This window comes from Lynx canadensis, chromosome B1 (genome assembly GCF_007474595.2).
Source record: "Lynx canadensis isolate LIC74 chromosome B1, mLynCan4.pri.v2, whole genome shotgun sequence".
NCBI lineage: Eukaryota > Metazoa > Chordata > Mammalia > Carnivora > Felidae > Lynx > Lynx canadensis.
The window spans coordinates 119204988-119228324 of NC_044306.2; the positions used below are offsets into that span (position 1 = coordinate 119204988).

Here is a 23337-nt window from a genome sequence, read left to right on the forward strand (position 1 = left end):
AATAATATACCTATTGTTTTAAGGCTCAATGTAATTCTAGTAAAACCACAGTGGAAGATTGAATAGAATCTAAAATAGTCTACTAAAAATTTTTTGAGAAGGAGTTGCTTAGATTAATCAAGAAATGTTTGTTAATAATAAAAAGAATAATAAAGGAAATTGCCAGTAAGAATGAGAAAATACTATAAATTATAATAAAAGAGAAAATTTGGAACTTGAACAAGAACCAAGGAGGGTTGACAGTATATGTAATGAAATTCCTAGACATGTAAAATTATACAAAGAAAATACCAGTAGGCAATAAAAAAAGCATAATTAGTAAAAAAATAAGAAATTCAGAATTTATCTAATTAGGAAAAAATAAGTTAGAGCCTCACTTTACACTATGTGCTAATATAAATACCAGATAGACTAAATATTTAAAATATAACAATTAAACCATGAAGAAAAAACAAAATATTATCATTAAATAATCTTAGCTAGGAAAAAATTCCTAAACAATAGGGAAGCAGAAGAATATAGAGAAAGATATCAGTTGATTTGACTGTAAGAAACTGTGTAACCAAATCATTAGACAGTTTAACCATAAAATCAAAAGCATAATTAAATAGCAAGCAAACTGCTTTCATTATTTTCAATATAAGTGATAGACACAGGGTTAATAACTTTAACTTATAATGAACTTCTATAAATCAATAAGATAATATTAATGCAAAATGCAAAACATGAAAATTTTTAAAAATAAAACTATTACATAAATAAATGAAAAATATTTATCTTCACAATAATAAAATAAATGCACATACACCTACAAATATTATATATTAATACAGTGCTAAAGAAAGAAGCAGGTAGAAATAGAAATCAGAACAACCTTTCAAGAAATCAATTTGGTAATGTATATACTGAAATTGCTCATTACTTTAAGCACAACAATTTTACCTGTAGGTATCTATCCATAAAAAATAAAGCTGCAAAGAATGATTCATTGTTTGTAATTTTTTCACATTACAATAGGTCAGAAATAGACTTTCTTATGCATGTTTTAGGCTATTATATGGTGATTAAGAATAGTGTTTTGAAAATATTTATATTCAAAGAGCATGCAATAAAATATTAATTAAAGAGAATGTAGGTAATTATTTAAATAGATAAAAAATATAATTATATAATGATATATGAATAAATACACATATACAAAAATAAAATTGCATAAAGGAAATGAGAAATGAACCAGGATATATAGCAATGTTGTCTTTCAGTAGGAGGATTGTGGGGAATTTGTATTTTCTTCGCATACCCTAGGATCTGGGGAAAAACTGTAACTTTCTCTAAAGCAGGATAAGATTATTTTTCCAGAATTTCATTTTGTAGTGAGACCTGAATGTTCATATGCTTTCTCATTACTCTGTTATTTTGTTGATTTATTCCATAGAAGCCTGGACAATGGTTCTGCCTTTTCTATAACCAGTTCCTTAGAACTCATCCTGAGTTTCTTTACATGTACCTGTTTCTGCAAATCTCTGGAGTTATATAAAAGAGGATATCTAATGACCCTTTGTACAGTATTTCCCATTTGTGTGCTATTTGGATACAGTTCAACTATTTGATTTGTTAATTTTCAGGGAAAAACACTCTGATAGGTTGTTTAAAAAAATCCTACAAGCACCACATATATAAAGATTCAAAATAAATGGAGATGGAGAAAATTATTGACATTGTCTGATATGATGAACTTTCCTCTGTAGTTTTATGAAGTTCATTAATCATCTTCAAATCTTCCTCATCTTTACTGGTTTTGTTATAGTCATTGTTTTGTTTTCTGTTCTATCAGCTACTGAGAGAAGTATGTGATAGTCCAACTATGAGAATGTATTTTTCATTTTAGTTCTGTCCATTTTGCTCTGCATATTTTATAGCAATGTTAATACAATTCTAGGATTTGTTATGCTTTCCTTTTAAATATATCTTTTTATCATTATTAAATGTCCATTCTTCTATTTAGTATCACTTCATGCCTTAAAGTCCAATGTTTGTGATACTTACACAGCCAATCTTTTCTGGGGGAGTTAATGTTTACATGATAACCTCCACTGTGCAAATGTTTTTATACCAAGAATATCTAATATTATTAGAAATCACAAATTTGATTTCAGTGATGTGTGGGAATCTAAGTTCCAACTATATAACTTCATTTCATTTCAAAATTCACATGCAGTAAAACTGATTTTAATTGATGCAAATGTAGGACTTTTAATGCACGCATAGATTCCTTTAACAGCCACCACAAACAGAACACAAAACAATTTTTCCCCTCATGCTATACCTTTGTATTCATACCCTCTCCCTGGCCTAAGTTCCTGTAATCACTGATTTATCATCCACCACTGTAGTTTGGTCATAATCATATAATATATACGCTTTGACACTGGATACTTTCACTACCATCTCTGAGATTTATCTAAGTTTTTGAGTGCTTCAAAAGCCTGGTCCTTTTTATTGCTGAGGATATTGCATTGTGTGGATGTACCAAAGTTTGTTCATCCCCCCTGGGAAAATATTTGGGTTGTTTCTAGTTTTGAGCAATTGTGAATAGAGCTGCTACAAACACCCATGCACAGAATTATGTGTGAACAAAAGCTTTCATTTCTCTAGGGTAAATAACAAAGAGTGAGATTGCTGCACCCTATGATAAAGGTATAAAGTTGTGCTATTGCCTCATTCCTGTTAGAATGGCTGTTATCAAAAACACAAGAAATAACAAGTGTTGGTGAGGATGTAGAGAAAAGGGAACCCTTGTGCACTGTTGGTGAACAGCCACTATAGAAAACAGTATGGAAATGTCTCAAAAAATTAAAAATAGAACTCCCATATGATCCAGCAATTCCATTTCTGGGTATTTACCCAAAGAAAACAAAAACACTAATATGAAAAAAAATGCACCTTTATGTTCGTTGCAGCATTATTTATAATAGCCAAGATATGAAAGTAACCTGTATGTCCATCAGTAGATGAATGGATAAAGAAGATGTGGTATATGTATACAATGGTATATTACTCAGCTGTTAAAAAAAAAAAAAAAAGGAAAAGGAAAAGGAAAAGGAAAAGGAAAAAAAAAAAAAGAATGGAAACATACCATTTGTGACAACATGGATGGACCTAGAGGGTTTTATGCTATGTGAAATAGTCAAACAGAGAAAGACAAATATCATATTACTTCACTTATATGTGGAATCTAAAAGATAAAACAAACAAAACAGAAACAGACTCATAAATAGAGAACAAACTGGTGGTTGCCAAAGGGGAGGTGGGTGGGTGGATGAGCGAGATAGATGAAGGGGATTAAGATGTACAAACTTCCAGTTGTAAAATAAGTAAGTTATGAGGATGTAAAGCACAGTATAGGAAATACAGTCAATAATATTATAATAACGTTGTATGGTGACAGATAGTAACTACCCTCATCTTGGTAAGCATTTTGCAATGTATATAAATGTGAAATCACTGTGACATACACCTGAAATTAATATAATATTGTATGTCAACTATACTTCAATGAAAAAGAGAAACAAACTATGAAACTGTCTTCCACAGTGGCTGTACCATTTTGTATTCATACAGCAGTATATGAGAGTTCTACTTATTGCAGATCTTCATCAGCAAGTGATGCTGTCAGAATTTTTGTTTTGATTTTAGCAATTCTAGTGTGTGTACAGTTGTATCCCAGTGTGGTTTTAATTCACATTTCATTAATGGATAATTATGTTGGACATCTTCATGTGCTTCTCACTAATATTTATTTCTTCATTGGTGAAGTTCAAACCATTTGCCCATTTTTCAATTGGATTGTTTTCTTATAGTTGAGATACTATTTTGAATAGCCTTATTGAATCATAATTTACATTCCATAAAATACAGTCATTTAAGTACACAATTCAATAATTATTCATAAGTTTTTAGTTATGTAACCATTAACACAATCTAATTTTAGAACATTTTCATTACCCCAAAGAAAAACCTCACTGTAACTGTAGTCACTGCCTGATCCACACCCATACCTAGACAACTACTATGCTATTTTCTCCTGCTATAGATTTTCTTTTCTGGAATTTGGTATAAATGGAATCATACAATATCTAGTTTTTTGTGTATACTTGAAATTGTTTTCTCTGTTTTTATTTTTTAAGTTTTATTTATTTGTTTGTTTGTTTAGAGAGAAAGCAGGGGAGGGGCAGCGAGAGGGAGACAGACAGAGAGAATCCCAAGTATGTTCTACACTGTCAGTGCAGAGCCCGACGCGGGGCTCAAACTCACCAACCATGAGATCACCACCCAAGCTGAAATCAAGAGTGAGACAATTAACCAACTGAGCCACCAGGGCGCCCCTGTTTTCTCTGTTTTTAAATTGGGTTATATGTCTTCTTATTAAATTGTAAGAGTATTGGTGTATTTTGGACACAAGTCCTTAATTGGACATATTATTTACACATATTTTCTCCCTGTCTTTGGCTTGTCTTTTCCCTTCCTTCATGGTGTATTTGAAGAGCAAAAATTTTTAATTTTGCTGTAGTACAGTATATCATTTTTCCCTTCATTGTGCTTTTGTGGTCAATTCTAAGAAATCGTTAGTTACTTCAAGATAGTGAAGATTCAGTTCTATGTGTTTTCTTGATAGTTTTATAGTTTTAGATCTTACGTTTGTATATGATATCCATTCGGAGATGATTTTTGTGTATAGTGTGAGATAACAGGACAAATCATCTTTTCTTGTGTGAATATCCAATTGTCCCAGCACTGTTTGTTGAAAAGACTACAGTTCCCCCCATTGAGTTGCTTTAGCACATGTGTCAAAAATCAAGCAATAAATATAAGTGTTTATTTCTGAACCCTTGGTATTTCTAGTTCATTGATCTATATGTCTATTTTTCTGCCAGTACTATACTATCTTGATTACTGTAGCCTTGTAATAGGTTTTAGAATATGGAAGTGTAAGTCCTTCAACTTTGTCCTTATTTTTCAAAATTGTTTTGACTATTCTAGGAGATTTGCATTTCCAAATTTTTTTAAGATCGGCTTTTTATTTATTTTAATTTTATTTAAATCCAAGTTAGTTAACATACAATGTAATAATGGTTTCATTTTTGGTGCTACTGAATGGAATTTTTCAGTACATTTTCAGATTGTGCATAGCTAGTATGTAGAAATCCAATTGATTGAACTTGTATCCTGTGACCTTGCTGCACTTATTGATTAATTCTAATGAGTTTTGTTTTTTGTGGATTCCTGAGGATTTTCACCATGGACATTACTTTCTCCTTTTCAATATGGGTGACTTTTATTTCCTTTTTTCTTTTATTTTTTCTTTTCTTTTTGTTTGTTTGGCTTCTGCCTGATTGATTACCCTGGCTAGAACCTCCAGTACAACTTTTAATGGAACTGATGTAATGGGACATCCTTGCCTTTTTCCAGATTATAGGGAGAAAGAATTAAATTTTTAGCAATTAAGTATTATGTGAATTGTAGATTTTTTCATCAATGCATTTTATCAAGTTGAAGAAGTTTCTTTATATTCCCCGTATGTGGAGAGTTGTTATTCTGAAAAGATTTGGGATTTTGGTAAATTCTTTTCTGCATCTGTCGTCATGATCATGTGGTCATTGTTCTTTATCCTATTACTATAGTATATTATATTAATCAATTTTCAGATCAAACTTGAATTTCCAAAATAATACCCACTTTTCCACGATGGATAATACTTTTCGTATGTTTCTGAAATAACCGACATATAACATTATATTAGTTTTGAGTATACAATCTAACAATTTAACATTTGTATACATTATAAAATTATAAAGTATACAATATTTATAATATTGTATAAATTATAAAATTTTATTGTATAAAATTATATTAACTATAGTCTAGTTAACATCCATCACCACACAGTTAAAATAGTTTTCTTGTGATGAGTACTTTTAAGACCTATTCTGTTAGCAAATTTCAACTATGTACACAGTGTAAACTATAGTAGCCATGCTATACACTACATCCTCATGACTTACTTATTTTATAACTAGAAGTTTGTACCTTTATGCACCCTTTGGTTCTGGTATCATGGTAATACTAACCTTACATAATGAGAGGGGGAAGTGTTTCCTCCTCTGTTTACTGGAAGAGTTTTGAGTATACAGTCTTTTGTTTCCTTTTAAGAATTCTTCAATTTGGGGGCACCTGGGTGGCTCAGTCAGATAAGTGTCCGACTTTGGCTCAGGAATGATCTTGTTTTCCCGAGTTCGAGCCCCACATTGAGCTTTGTGCTGATAGCTCAGAGCCTGGAGCCTGTTTCAGGTTCTGTGTCTCCCTCTTTCTCTCTACCCCTCCCCTGCTTGTGTTCTGTCTCTGTCTCTCTCTCTCAAAAATAAATAAACATTAAAAACTAAAATTAAAAAAAGAATTCTTCAATATTACCTATGTTTCCTAATTTGTTGGCATATTGTTGTTCAGGAAGACTTGTTATAGTTATGGCCCACAAGGAATAAAGACTATTAAGATAAAATTATCTTATATTTACAGGTGCATTGTAAGAGGAGAAAGAAGCAACTCTTACAAAAAAGTGAATAACTACGTTTTCATTTTCTCAGTGTATCTCATGTGTGAACTGAGTGATCACCATCTAAAGAGTAGCCTCATGTTACTTTCTATCCACGTTTTCTAATTTATTTTCCTTCACAATGTTTACTACTATTTGTTTCCTACTATATTCATAGCATCTAGGATACTGACTACATATAGTTGGCACTCAAATATTTATTGTATGACTGGCTGAATGGATGAACAGAAGACATTTTTAAATTGCTCTCCTATCACTTCCTACCATTGAATAATGTGGGCACAATTTACCTTAATGAGATATAATGAAAATATAATTAAAAAGAAAAATAAGATATGAAAAAGCCTTCATTTTCCATCTTTATTATCCAAGTTTAAAGGTTATCCATTGCCTGTTTTTCTTCCATTTGCACAGTTAAATAAGCCTTTACATCATCACAATGTAAATACTCACAGATTTGGAAATCCTCCTGCTTGATGAGTGTCATCATTCCTATGATTTTAAGGATAATCTAGTGGAGCTGCTACACGCCAGTATTTACTTCAGAAAGCAGTCTGATGTGGTGTAGATCCACATTAGACAAAACTGGTGGGAATTAATTCCTAGTACACGCAAAGAAATTTAACAATCTCCAAGTGTAACACTGAATGTTTCCATTTAATCATTGAATCATTGAGCAGGAGTTGTTCTTATTGAAGTTGCGTAGAAAATTGCATTACTCTCTGTATAGAAATTTGTTTCAGATGGAGATTTAGAAAAGAAATAACTGATATACTGTACCACCCTGATGGGATAGGTTTGTATTAGAGAGCTAGGGACAATATCAAAAGATTTTCCAATCTTTAGATTAGAATTTTGGCATAAACTTATTTTTCTTTCCATGCCAATCACAAGTTTTAAGAACCACGTTAATTCTTTTTGTTTGTTTTTATCTCAAACTTACCTCTTTAGCTGGTTTTTTATTTTTGTTTTTGTCCTAAGTGTTAATTTCATTTTATTCAACATAGTTTGGGATGATTTAGATTGAGTGTCTACTGTGCCTGACATTATCTACATCTCTTTGTATATACTGTGTTATTTAATGACATTTTAACCTCATGATCATACTCTATTATTCCCATTTAGTAAAGTTAAGGAAACTATTCCTTTAAAAAAATGCATACATGCTGAAGTCTCCTTTTGTAAAGAGTTATTCACTCTATCCAAATATTCAACAACCTTAGAAGTAGTCAAATATTCAACTGTCCAAATATGCAATAGCCATTTGCAGTCAGTATTCAGCTCTCATTTGACTCCTATAGATACTTTGTTAGGTGCTACAGAACACAGAAATGAATAAATCAGAATCTCCAATGAGTTCAAATCAAAGTATGAGCATAATACTGTTGGAGCACTGAGAAGGTTAAAAACTAACTCTGGACAGAGGGAAGGGAAGAAATCCATAGTGATCATTCTGTAATCTGAGTGGAAACTGAAGGATGCCTAGAAGTTTAGCAGTCGTAGAACTTTACAATAATGTATGTATGAGTGAGAGGGAAATCATTCCAGCAAAGAAACTACCATGTGAGAAACATGAAATCGTCAAAGGATATGTGAGCTGGACAATTTCTATTTTTCAAGTCAGATCTTCTCTCTACTTATTCTATTCTTTTTTCTGTCCCCTCCTCCCAGGCTGAATATTTCTGTGGACTATATGCATCGAAAGGGTCCCTTGCTCTCTGGCCTCTTCTTTGGCTTTGCCTAGTTGGAGACACTTGAAGGAGATGGGAGGAAGAGAGGAGAGCGACTTTGGAATGTATCCACTCTCCTTCCATTCAGGATTGCTGCAAATTGGCTAAGCCCAAAACAGTATCCATATCTCTTGTCAAGTGCTACTCCCCCAAGTGTTCATCTCCTCAGTTCAGATTATAGCATCCTTTCATCCTTGTGACCTGGGCAGGAGGACACCCATGCCTCCCAACTCCTTGCTGTTGCTAGTCCCAGGAATATTCATTTCAAGTTGATTTCCTTTAACAACTTTGTAAAATGGGGTTTGTAAATGGCTTATTTATTTAATTTTGTAAATGACCTCTTTATTAAACTCTCTTCAGTTTTCCCACTTGAGTGTGCCATTGTTTTTCCTGGAGCTCTGACTTATACAACATAGCAAGTTTCAGCAAAAGTTAAGATATTTAGTGCCACTGTAGTAAAATGTGTGCAGAATTGCTGCTAATCCTGCCAAAAGTGAAGAAACAGTGAAATTATTTAGAAAGATAACTTGAAAGACATTGTGAAGAAAGCTAAGAAAGAGTAGCATCCAGGAAACCCATTATGGTGATGTTGCAATAATCCAGGCATTGAGAGTTGGAAGAGAGGAACAGAACAGATTTGGTGATGTCAGAAGGTGGACTGATAAGATTTATGATTGTGCAAAGGAAATGAGAAAAAGAAGAGGTTCAGAGTAACTCATACATATATACAAATAATATTTATAATGAGTATACTCAAAAAAGTATTCATTTTCCAAAAATGAAAAACCTATTATTGAAACATAAGCTTTTTTTTCCTATATGCATAGTAATATTCATGTTTTTTCTGAAGATATTCACACTGTAAAAGGGTATATATAAAATAATTTCCATCCATTCTCATAAAGCTCTTAATGTCACTGTTGGTTTAAAAAAAATGTCTGCCAGGGGGGCCTGGGTGGCTCAGTTGGTTAAGCATTAGACTTCGGCTCAGGTCATGATCTCACAGTCTGTGAGTTTGAGCCTCATGTTGGGCTCTGTGCTGACAGCTCGGTTTCTGGAGCCTGCTTCAGATCTGTGTCTCCCTCTCTTTCTGTCCCTCCCCTGCTCATGCTCTGTCTCTCTCTGTCTCTCAAAAATAAATAAATGTTTAAAATTTTTTTAAAAAAAGAAAACTGTCTGCCAGATCTATGGACTTGCAGTACCAGTTATAATATGTGGCTTTACTTAATCACATGTATATAAAAGACATATAAAAGGAAAGCCAAGTAATTATAAGGGGAAGCTAATAGATGGAAGGAAATTTTGGCTCAATACTATTTGATATATAAGTCATACTGTAGTACCCTGCAAATTACACAAACTAAGTTACTTCACTCAGTTGTCCCAACAATCTGCTTCCTGTCATAATTCTGATTACAAGGGCCTGGAACCATAATTAGTTTTCAGACAACCTCCCTCTGATTAAAATTATAATCTCAAAGTTATGCGGGAGACTACTTTCATCTATTTCAACAATTCACCTGAAGTTTATAATCCCTTAACTCACTCAGTAAGTGGTGATTCATTCTATTCCTGATTCTTCAGTGCCTTCAACAACAGAGGAAAAAAAAAAAGTATTACCACTGGAGACAGTCCATTGTGCCCTACAGAGTTGTGATTCATCTTTCTCCAGAAAATGTGGTCTGAGCTCTACCTCCTGTAGCAGTCTAAAACTACTCTACTATCTACACTATAGCTCTTCATTTATGTGTATTAATACTTATTTTATATTTATATTAATATAAATTAATATAAATATATAAACACATATATAATATGTGTATTAATATCTATTTTATATTTATATATTTTAATAATTATATACTTATATAATATATAACATATTTTATGTATTATATATTGTATATATTCTTTTTGAGAGAGAGAAAGAGAGAGGTAGAGGGAAAGGGAGAGAGAGACTCTTAAGCAGGCTCCATGCCCAACGTGGAGCCCAACTTGGGGGTCAATATCACAACGAGATCATGACCTAAGCTGAAATCAGGAGTCCCATGTTTAACCGACTGAGCCACCCAGGTGCCCCAACATTTGACTAAAGCTTGCAAGTGTCTCAAGTCTTTTCTGGTTAAGAAATTTCATTTCCTTTACCCATTGACTATAATATGACCTGTCTATTGCCCTTACCTAGGAGTTTCTTTGGCTCTTATTCTAACTCCTCCATTTTGGGGCAAACTTTTGAATTCTCTCTTCATCTAAAAACTCTTTTCCTTATAGAATGAAATAAAATTGGATTGAATTTTTTTTTTCTTATTGACCTGAAAAAGGGCTTTGGATGCATTTTAGGAAGCATATTACCTTATAGTATAAATAAAATATCATGTATAATTACACCATACACAATTACATCTAGTGTTTTGTGTTATCTGTATAAAATATTGAATACTAAAAATATAAGTCCTTTTCAGCTTCAAATATATTTTAATGAAAGCATTGCTTTCAAGAAAATAATCTGCCAAGAGTTCAAAACTATTTTCATGGGGAATTAGTTTCTCTATATATTATATATATAATTTATTTAATGTTTATTTTTTAAGAGACAGAAAGAAAGAGAGAGCATTAGCAGGGGAGGGGCAGACAGAGAGAAGGAGGCACAGGATCCGGGCGGGCTCCACACTGTCAGCAGAGAGCGCGATGTAGGGCTGGAACTCATAAACTGTGAAGTTATGACCTAGCTGAAGTCAGATGCTTAACCAACTGAGCCACCCAGGCACCCCAGGAACTAGTTTCTTAACAAAGTTAACTTTTCAATATATGATTGATAACAGAAAGATGACTTTGTGAAAGCAGCACTTTCAAAGTGATATATAGAAGTGGTTATATACGTTCCCATTAATTTTCTGAGACAATATAGAGATGACACAAAATATTAGTAAATTGGACTGTAAAAAAAGGGTTTATAGTTTTACAGTATTTATGGTATTTCATAGATGAAATAACCTATTATTTTCTGATTTTTAAATTATTTATCATCAGAGATAATATAAATAGCATAAAATAATTTTTAACAGTAAGTTTTATATTGTTAATATAGAAAACTACTTCTTTTTTTTATATTTTATTTTATTTTATTTTTTTTATATATATGAAATTTATTGACAAATTGGTTTCCATACAACACCCAGTGCTCATCCCAAAAGGTGCCCTCCTCAATACCCATCACCCACCCGCCCCTCCCTCCCACCCCCCATCAACCCTCAGTTTGTTCTCAGTTTTTAACAGTCTCTTATGCTTTGGCTCTCTCCCACTCTAACCTCTTTTTTTTTTTTTTCCTTCCCCTCCCCCATGGGTTCCTGTTAAGTTTCTCAGGATCCACATAAGAGTGAACACATATGGTATCTGTCTTTCTCTGTATGGCTTATTTCACTTAGCATTACACTCTCCAGTTCCATCCACGTTGCTACAAAAGGCCATATTTCATTTTTTCTCATTGCCACGTAGTATTCCATTGTGTATATATACCACAATTTCTTTATCCATTCATCAGTTGATGGACATTTAGGCTCTTTCCATAATTTGGCTATTGTTGAGAGTGCTGCTATGAACATTGGGGTACAAGTGCCCCTATGCATCAGTACTCCTGTATCCCTTGGATAAATTCCTAGCAGTGCTATTGCTGGGTCATAGGGTAGGTCTATTTTTAATTTTCTGAGGAACCTCCACACTGCTTTCCAGAGCGGCTGCACCAATTTGCATTCCCACCAACAGTGCAAGAGGGTTCCCGTTTCTCCACATCCTCTCCAGCATCTATAGTCTCCTGATTTGTTCATTTTGGCCACTCTGACTGGCGTGAGGTGATACCTGAGTGTGGTTTTCATTTGTATTTCCCTGATAAGGAGCGATGCTGAACATCTTTTCATGTGCCTGTTGGCCATCTGGATGTCTTCTTTAGAGAAGTGTCTATTCATGTTTTCTGCCCATTTCTTCACTGGGTTATTTGTTTTTCAGGTGTGGAGTTTGGTGAGCTCTTTATAGATTTTAGATACTAGCCCTTTGTCCGATATGTCATTTGCAAATATCTTTTCCCATTCCGTTGGTTGCCTTTTAGTTTTGTTGGTTGTTTCCTTTGCTGTGCAGAAGCTTTTTATCTTCATAAGGTCCCAGTAATTCACTTTTGCTTTTAATTCCCTTGCCTTTGGGGATGTGTCGAGAAAGAGATTGCTACGGCTGAGGTCAGAGAGGTCTTTTCCTGCTTTCTCCTCTAGGGTTTTGAGGGTTTCCTGTCTCACATTTAGGTCCTTTATCCATTTTGAGTTTATTTTTGTAAATGGTGTGAGAAAGTGGTCTAGTTTCAACCTTCTGCATGTTGCTGTCCAGTTCTCCCAGCACCATTTGTTAAAGAGGCTGTCTTTTTTGCATTGGATGTTCTTTCCTGCTTTGTCAAAGATGAGTTGGCCATACGTTTGTGGGTCTAGTTCTGGGGTTTCTATTCTATTCCATTGGTCTGTGTGTCTGTTTTTGTGCCAATACCATGCTGTCTTGATGATTACAGCTTTGTAGTAGAGGCTAAAGTCTGGGATTGTGATGCCTCCTGCTTTGGTCTTCTTCTTCAAAATTCCTTTGGCTATTCGGGGCCTTTTGTGGTTCCATATGAATTTTAGGATTGCTTGTTCTAGTTTCAAGAAGAATGCTGGTGCAATTTTGATTGGGATTGCATTGAATGTGTAGATAGCTTTGGGTAGTATTGACATTTTGACAATATTTATTTTTCCAATTCATGAGCAGGGAATGTCTTTCCATTTCTTTAAATCTTCTTCAATTACCTTCATAAGCTTTCTATAGTTTTCAGCATACAGATCCTTTACATCTTTGGTTAGATTTATTCCTAGGTATTTTATGCTTCTTGGTGCAATTGTGAATGGGATCAGTTTCTTTATTTGTCTTTCTGTTGCTTCATTATTAGTGTATAAGAATGCAACTGATTTCTGTACATTGATTTTGTATCCTGCAACTTTGCTGAATTCATGTATCAGTTCTAGCACACTGCAGGTGGAGTCTATCGGATTTTCCATGTATAATAGCATGTCATCTGCAAAAAGCGAAAGCTTGACTTCATCTTTGCCAATTTTGATGCCTTTGATTTCCTTTTGTTGTCTGATTGCTGATGCTAGAACTTCCAGCACTATGTTAAACAACAGCGGTGAGAGTGGGCATCCCTGTCGTGTTCCTGATCTCAGGGAAAAAGCTCTCAGTTTTTCCCCGTTGAGGATGATGTTAGCTGTGGCCTTTTCATAAATGGCTTTTATGATCTTTAAGTATGTTCCTTCTATCCCGACTTTCTCAAGGGTTTTTATTAAGAAAGGGTGCTGGATTTTGTCAAAGGCCTTTTCTGCATCGATTGACAGGATCATATGGTTCTTCTCTTTTTTTTTGTTAATGTGATGTATCACGTTGATTGATTTGCGAATGTTGAACCAGCCCTGCATCCCAGGAATGAATCCCACTTGATCATGGTGAATGATTCTTTTTATATGCTGTTGAATTTGATTTGCTAGTATCTTATTGAGAATTTTTGCATCCATATTCATCAGGGATATCGGCCTGTAGTTCTCTTTTTTTACTGGGTCTCTGTCTGGTTTAGGAATCAAAGTAATACTGGCTTCATAGAATGAGTCTGGAAGTTTTCCTTCCCTTTCTATTTCTTGGAATAGCTTGAGAAGGATAGGTATTATCTCTGCTTTAAACGTCTGGTAGAACTCCCCTGGGAAGCCATGTGGTCCTGGACTCTTATTTGTTGGGAGATTTTTGATAACCGATTCAATTTCTTCACTGGTTATGGGTCTGTTCAAGCTTTCTCTTTCCTCCTGATTGAGTTTTGGAAGCGTGTGGGTGTTCAGGAATTTGTCCATTTCTTCCAGGTTGTCCAATTTGTTGGCATATAATTTTTCATAGTATTCCCTGATAATTGTTTGTATCTCTGAGGGATTGGTTGTAATAATTCCATTTTCATTCATGATTTTATCTATTTGGGTCATCTCCCTTTTCTTTTTGAGAAGCCTGGCTAGAGGTTTGTCAATTTTGTTTATTTTTTCAAAAAACCAACTCTTGGTTTCATTGATCTGCTCTACAGTTTTTTTAGATTCTATATTGTTTATTTCTGCTCTGATCTTTATTATTTGTCTTCTTCTGCTGGGTTTGGGGTATCTTTGCTATTCTGCTTCTATTTCCTTTAGGTGTGCTGTTAGATTTTGTATTTGGGATTTTTCTTGTTTCTTGAGATAGGCCTGGATTGCAATGTATTTTCCTCTCAGGACTGCCTTCGCTGCGTCCCAAAGCGTTTGGATTGTTGTATTTTCATTTTCGTTTGTTTCCATATATTTTTTAATTTCTTCTCTAATTGCCTGGTTGACCCACTCATTCGTTAGTAGGGTGTTCTTTAACCTCCATGCTTTTGGAGGTTTTCCAGACTTTTTCCTGTGGTTGATTTCAAGCTTCATAGCATTGTGGTCTGAAAGTATGCATGGTATAATTTCAATTCTTGTAAACTTATGAAGGGCTGTTTTGTGACCCAGTATATGATCTATCTGGAGAATGTTCCATGTGCACTCGAGAAGAAAGTATATTCTGTTGCTTTGGGATGCAGAGTTCTAAATATATCTGTCAAGTCCATCTGATCCAATGTCTCATTCAGGGCCCTTGTTTCTTTATTGACCGTGTGTCTAGATGATCTATCCATTTCTGTAAGTGGGATGTTAAAGTCCCCTGCAATTACCACATTCTTATCAATAAGGTTGCTTCTGTTTATGAGTAATTGTTTTATATATTTGGGGGCTCCGGTATTCGGCGCATAGACATTTATAATTGTTAGCTCTTCCTGATGGATAGACCCTGTAACTATTATATAATGTCCTTCTTCATCTCTTGTTACAGCCTTTAATTTAAAGTCTAGTTTGTCTGATATAAGTATGGCTACTCCAGCTTTCTTTTGGCTTCCAGGAGCATGATAAATAGTTCTCCATCCCCTCACTCTGAATCTAAAGGTGTCCTCAGGTCTAAAATGAGTCTCTTGTAGACAGCAAATAGATGGGTCTTGTTTTTTTATCCATTCTGATCCCCTATGTCTTTTGGTTGGCGCATTTAATCCATTTACATTCAGTGTTATTATAGAAAGATACGGGTTTAGAGTCATTGTGATGTCTGTATGTTTTATGCTTGTAGTGATGTCTCTGGTACTTTGTCTCACAGGATCCCCCTTAGGATCTCTTGTAGGGCTGGTTTAGTGGTGACAAATCCCTTCAGTTTTTGTTTGTTTGGGAAGACCTTTATCTCTCCTTCTATTCTAAATGACAGACTTGCTGGATAAAGGATTCTCGGCTGCATATTTTTGCTGTCTAGCACCCTGAAAATCTCGTGCCAATTCTTTCTGGCCTGCCAAGTTTCAAAAGAGAGATCAGTCACGAGTCTTATAGGTCTCCCTTTATATGTGAGGGCACGTTTACCCCTTGCTGCTTTCAGAATTTTCTCTTTATCCTTGTATTTTGCCAGTTTCACTATGATATGTCGTGCAGAGGATCGATTCAAGTTACGTCTGAAGGGAGTTCTCTGTGCCTCTTGGATTTCAATGCCTTTTTCCTTCCCCAGTTCAGGGAAGTTCTCAGCTATTATTTCTTCAAGTATCCCTTCAGCACCTTTCCCTCTCTCTTCCTCCTCTGGGATACCAATTATGCATATATTATTTCTTTTTAGTGTATCACTTAGTTCTCTAATTTTCCCCTCATACTCCTGGATTTTTTTATCTCTCTTTTTCTCAGCTTCCTCTTTTTCCATAACTTTATCTTCTAGTTCACCTATTCTCTCCTCTGCCTCTTCCATCCGAGCCGTGGTGGTTTGCATTTTGTTTTGCATTTCCTTTAAAGCGTTTTTCAGCTCCTCGTGACTGTTCCTTAGTCCCTTGATCTCTGTAGCAAGAGATTCTCTGCTGTCCTGTATGCTGTTTTCCAGCCCAGCGATTAATTTCATGACTATTATTCTAAATTCACTTTCTGTTATATTATTTAAATCCTTTTTGATCAGCTCATTAGCTGTTGTTATTTCCTGGAGATTCTTCTGAGGGGAATTCTTCCACTTGGTCATTTTGGATAGTCCCTGGTGTGGTGAGGACCTGCAGGGCACTTCCCCTGTGCTGTGGTGTATAACTGGAGTTGGTGGGCGGGGCCGCAGTCAGTCCTGATGTCTGCCCCCAGCCCACCGCTGGGGCCACAGTCAGACTGGTGTGTGCCTTCTCTTCCCCTCTCCTAGGGGTGGGATTCACTGTGGGGTGGCGTGGCCCGTCTGGGCTACTTGCACACTTCCAGGCTTGTGATGCTGGTGATCTGGCGTATTAGCTGGGGTGGGAAGGCAAGGTGCACGGCGGCAGGGGGGGCAGGCTTAGTTCGCTTCTCCTTAGGTGATCCACTTCAGGAGGGGCCCTGTGGCAGCCGGAGGGAGTCAGATCCGCTGCCGGAGGTTTGGCTCCGCAGAAGCACAGAGTTGGGTGTTTGCGCGGAGCGAGCAATTTCCCTGGCCGGAAAAGGTTCCCTTTGGGATTTTGGCTGGGGGATGGGCGGGGGAGATGGCGCTGGCGAGCGCCTTTGTTCCCCGCCAAACTGAGCTCTGTCGTCCGGGGGCTCCGCAGCTCACCCTCCCTTTGTCCTCCAGCCTTCCCGCTTTCTGAGCAGAGCTGTTAACTTATGACCTCCCAGACGCTAAGTCGCGCTTGCTGTCGGAACACAGTCCATCAGGCCCCTCCGCTTTTGCAAGCCGGACTCGGGGGCTCTGCTTGGCTGGAGAGCCGCCCCTCCGCCCCGGCTCCCTCCCGCCAGTCCGTGGAGCGCGCACCGCCTCGCCGCCCTTCCTACCCTCTTCCGTGGGCCTCTCGTCTGCACTTGGGTCCGGTGACTCCGTTCTGCTAATCCTCTGGCGGTTTTCTGGGTTATTTAGGCAGGTGTAGGTGGAATCTAAGTGATCAGCAGGACGTGCGGTGAGCCCAGCGTCCTCCTATGCCGCCATCTTCCTGTACTACTCTACAGTCTTTCAGAAAACTACTTCTAAATTGAGGTCTGAAATGTTGAGGAGAAATTGTTTTATATGGTACTCACTAATGAGGTAGCATTTTATTATAAATCATTTTGTAATTATTATAAATAATTAGAATTTAAAGATTACCTGATTTATATATAAAGCTCTTAGAATAGAGTCTGGTACAGGTGTTAGCAATTATTGCTTTTATTGTTAAAAAAGAAAACCTAAATACATATTGGATATATATCAGTGAAGTCATGTTTAATACCTCTCCAGCTTTATTTGACATCTTTGCTTTTCCTTCCTCTGTGCTGTAGAGAATCTGGCCTTTCTAGTTTCTCAAATACCTCTTGCTTCCTCCAACCTCAGTACTTGCTGTTCCACTTTTTCTTCAAATCCCAATTCTAATTAACTCCTATTTATTGTTCTAAACCAATGTTGCTTCCTCAGAGAAGCCTACTAATATCTCTACCATCATTTCAACCCACACCCCAGACTAGGTCAAATTGCCTATTTTATGCTTTATGATTACTAGTACATGTCTTCTTAACACTGTGTACACAGTGGAGATAATTTTGCAGACTTCTTAAAGGATTGGGCTAGATAAACTAGCCTACTGACAGAAATGTAAAACTGGGCTAAACTTGTCAGGGGTTGTAAATGACAGGGTCACCCATGGTACATGTAGAGTTCTTTAAAAATTGCAGAATATAAAATGAGTATAACAAAGAGAAGAAAAGTCAAGTTTAGAATCATAGGATAAAAAGTGGTGGTGTATTCTCCCCTCCCCTAAATTCCTAAATCCAATAAAATTTTGAAATCTGAAATGCTTTATATAATTGGATTTGTTGTGGAAATCATATGACAGTACAAGTTTGCATTCAGGTTCATAATGGGTGACATGAAAGTATTTTATACAGATTCAAAAATGGAAACAGAGGGTACCAAATAGGTTAGATTGTATTTCACTTAGAAATCATGGGGGAAGGTGCTGAACTCACACAGGCCATTACAGTAAAGCTCCATGGAAAGTTTAACCAAATATCCAAGAGGCGATGTTTCCCAAAGAACATTTAAGTAGTAATTTCTTACATATTTTGTGATTATTTGAATAATGTCTTTCTTCTGTGTTAGACTCTGAATTCTACAAGAGTAGGAACCATATCTATCTTATTTACCAATATGGTCAAAGAATGTAATAAAATCTTGGGAAAAAAAGCATTCAAGAAATAATTGAAAACAAATAGCTGATAGTCAATTAATAAATGAATAGGTAAATCTAATTGCTGAATTTAAACCAAAAGTATATAAAATGAAAGTCAAGTACTTTCACTATTATGAAACTTTATTTTTATTTTTAAAAATTTTTTAAGTTTTATTTATTTATTTTGAGAGAGAGGGAGTGAGTGAGCACACATGCATGCATTCAAGCGGGGGAGGAGCAGAGAGAGAGGGAGAGAGAGAATCCCAAGTAGGCTCTGCACTGTCAGCATGGAGCCCAAGGCAGGGCTTAATCTCAGGAAACCTGAAATCATGACCTAAGCCAAAATCAGGCGTTTGACACTTAACCAACTGACCCAGGCACCCTTGAAACTTTATTTTTTAAATCTAATTTTCCTCAAGTGCCAGTCTGTAAATTTTACTTATAAAAATCAAAAAATCTGGGTAAATAAGCAAGTTATTTGTTTCTTGCTTGATAGTATTTTGAAGTTCCTATTATATGTGTACATATATTTGAATGTATGTATATACAAGCTTATTTTAATAAATACTTGTTCCCTTCAAAATTCACTAAGACAATAGTTATGACAAAATAATTAACTGGCTCACTCTTATTTAAAATACTTATGAAAAAGCATAAATAAAATTTGTCTGCAAAATGCCATTTTAAAAAAGATTATATTTCTCTCTAGTGATTTTTCAAAGCAGAAAATGCCTTAGCACCAAAGGCCAGAAGTTGAAACAGTATGGGTCATGAACAGCTGTTACAATGAATCTTTATTTTGTACAGACAATAGGCAGACAACATTATATATATGGGCTTTACAGCCTAAAACATTGTCTACCGTGACCGGAAGCAAATTGGAAAACAGCAAAATCCACATCATTTGAGGCAAATATTCTTTGCATTGTTAATCAAGTGCATATCTGAAGGCTGTACACTGCCTTTCATACCAAAATTTTAAAATGTGTAGAGGCATATAAAATCCAGAAACAGAGCTTACTAAAGATGCTAACAAAAGGAAGAATCATACCAGATATCAAGAACAATCGCACATGGAAAAGGCTTGCTTATTGAAAGTAAGTAACGGTATGTCGAAATATTCTGTTTAGACATCAAAGAACCAGAAAAGACCCTTCAATTATATCAGAAAAGTAAGTGGTAAAAGAATGTGGTCTTGTCTTAGAATGGAAAGGAAAATTGATAAAAGATGGCATTTAAAATAGGAGCTTTCAGTGGATGCTTCTGAGAATTACAGACTCTATAAAACATAATTTTAAACTTGTTTGAGTGATATGCTAATTGAAAGAGTGAAGAATCCAATCTTAGCTATTACATATCAAATGATCATACTAAGGGCACTAATGTACTTGAGAATCTGTTTAGTAAAGGTAAGAATGGTAGTGAGAAGCTCAGACAAAAACCTGGGAAAAGCTAATGTGATCATATCAAAGATACATATTTCTTTAAAGGAGAAATAAAGTACTAACAATCATTTGAGTGATATTATATCACAGATTGGATTATTTCTTCTCAAGGTCCAGAGGATATTTATTTGGATGAGCCTAAGGATCCATTTTTTTCATGCCTACTTTTGAGCAAATTGTTATTGCTGGAGAGAGCCACAGAACAGGAAATATTGATGCCCCAATGAATTCCTAATTACCAGTTTCAAATTAATCTTGTCAGCAGTGCCTGGCAACTGTACCTACTTCTATGGCCAACTGGCTCTCCCTTTCTACAATGTTTTAACATTCCTTTATTTTCCTCAAACCATTACCATAATTCAATCTCCCTGGTAACACCTTATTTCAAGCAGCAATCATCTCTCACCCAAAACAAAACAATAGCCAGTTTACTTATTCCCACTGCTTGCATTATTTTCCTTCCTTCAATTAATACTAAAATTTCCTCACTAAAGGCTGATTATTCTCTTCCTTTGACTGATCACCTTGATTTTTCTCCATAGGACAAAAAATCTACGACCTGCTCTACAACTCTATCTCAGACCACTTCCTCCTTCACACTCTGTTTCCATTACAGTAGTCTTTATTCAAGTGCACAATGCTTTCCCCATCTTTACCCTTCGCTTTGGTTTCCTGGGCCTCTTGTACCAAAGTGCCACAGAGTGACTTGAAACAAGAGGATTTTACTGTCTTAACAGCTCTGGAAGCTAGAAGTCTGAAATCAAAGGATTGGCAAGGGCCATGCTCCCTCAGAAAACTGTAAGAAAATCCTTCCTTGCCTCCTCATAGCTTTCTGTGGTTTGCTGGAAGTCTTTGGCATTCCTTGGCTTTTAGATGCATCAGTCAAACCTCCATCTTCATGTGGCATTCTCCATATGTTTCTCTCTATTCCCAAAGTTCTTTTAAATCAGTCATATTGGGTTAGGGCCCACCCTAATGACCTCATTTTAACTCACTTGCCTATATAAAAACCCCATTTACAACTAAAGTCACATTCTGTGGTATTGGGGTTAAGGACTTAAACATACCTTTTTTAGAGGGACACAATTCAACCAATAAAAACTCACCATTTATGCAGGAGTTTTTCACATGTCATTTGTTCTTCCAGAAATCTTCCTGGCAACCCTTACTCTTCTGCCACCTTGCCTAGTTACCTTTCCAAATTTCAACCCAGAAGGACTTGTCTTAGGAAAGACTGAGTCACAACCTAAATATGTTTTTCCCAGTAAATGCATTCACATGGCTATATATTCCTTGCCTTTTAACACTTATCATATTTGTAATTTTGTTTATTTTACATTCCTTGGTTATTATCTGTCTACTTCACTAGACTGTGAGCTCTGTGAAGGTCATTTCTCCTTACTATTGTTTCATATACCACAGTAGGCATTCAATAAATGTTTGGTTGAATGAATAACAGATCACACCAGAAATGACAAAAATGTCAGCTTGAAGTTCCTAAATTTCTGCCTTCACTGAAGTGTTAGTTAATGAGAACATAAATTGACTGTCTTCATATAATCCCAACAAAACAGTATGCTATCTGTTTGGAAATAATTTCTGTAATACAGAGTAACTTAACATCAAAATCAAGAAGCAACTTGTACTATTTTGAATTATCTGTGCTGTAATAGTAATACAGGACTTTAACACTGCACATGCCAGTCAAATTCTCTTTTCAGTCTCAAAAAAATCAACTCTCTAAACATCCAAATTGCATTCATAAACTTCCAGGCAAGCAAAAAAGCAAAATATCATGATAGAGTTGAAGAATATTCAGTTCAGTACAACAAAATTTATTGATAAGTGCTGTGCTTGACTCTAGAAACTCCTTAAGCAACCAGCCAATATAATGAGAGAAATGCTGTGGTGAATCATAACCAACAGCAGTGGAAACAGAAATACCCAACTATAATTATTCCCTTTCTATGCTTGACTCTTGTCTTTAATATTGCACATAAACGCTTTCAGATTCAGAGGCAAAATAGGATTCTTTGGACAGCATCTACCTTGAATATTTTTCTCTCTCTTCCACAATTCCTTATATGAACTGCCATATTCAAAGTCTTCATCTGTATCCATATGGACTTTGGAGACTGGCAGAACTGTTTTAGAATTCCAGCTCTTACCATCTGGGTCATTTTGACCAATCTCTTAATGTATTTAAGCTTCAGTTTCTTTTTCTGTAAAACAGAAATAATAATATTATCTGGTTGATTAGACTGTTTTGGATGTTAAATATATATAATGTGTATAATAAATTGCCTGCTTATGGTTGGCAGTCAGGAAATGTTGCTATTATTCACCAACATAAGCATAAGAGGTAAATTATAAAACAATTTTCAATTTCAAACATAGGCATTTTCAAAGCATAAGAGACTTAAAAACTGAGAACAAACTGAGGGTTGATGGAGGGTGGGAGGGAGGGGAGGGTGGGTGATGGGTATTGAGGAGGGCACCTTTTGGGATGAGCACTGGGTGTTGTATGGAAACCAATTTGACAATAAATTTCATATATTGGAAAACAAACAAACATAGGCATTTTATTTTCATTGTGTGGTTCACTTTATTTCTAAAACTATGGTACTGTTTTTATGATTTTTTTACCTAACATTCATTTTTACCTATTAGCTGTCATACATAATAAATTAAGGATATTTCCTTTAAGTAAATTTCAACTAAAGTTAATATGATGAGTAGTACATAGGTAAGTTCCAATATATCTATCTATATCCAATTCTGCCTAATAGTCATAAAACAGAGGGCAATAAGCAAATTAAAAAAAATTATTCTTATCTTGAAATATTTATTCTTAAAATTAAAATGTTTTGGACTTAAGTAATAGTCATTCTTTGATTATATTGTTGCCTTTGAAAAATTTACAGAAATCAAAATATATTTGAGAAACACATAATGGTCAATAGCAAAAACAATTTCAACAATGTTTTGTTGATAGAAATGTAAAAATATAATTAATTTTGTGTATAATTTCAAATTAATTTTCTACTCTATTAGCCAGAATTTGGCAATTAGGCATATTATCCAATTTGAAACTGTCAATTGTTTCTCCAAGACATATTATTAATATTTTAACAAGTGAATAAAACTTGATTTTTGTTACCATATTCAAAGTTTCCAATTTCCCAAAACTTTGCTCTCTAAAAATCATATGTGTGTTTTTGAGAGTCTCAAGTATATTTCTCTATAACTATTATGTTATACATAGTTACACAGGCACTATGAAGATTTTCATGG

General features: G+C 35.3%; 1 protein-coding gene across 1 annotated transcript in view; it reads left to right on the plus strand.

The window, feature by feature from the left end:
• Positions 1 to 23337, plus strand: part of TACR3 (tachykinin receptor 3) — a 97800-nt gene that overhangs the window by 21220 nt on the left and 53243 nt on the right. The window lies entirely within an intron of this gene.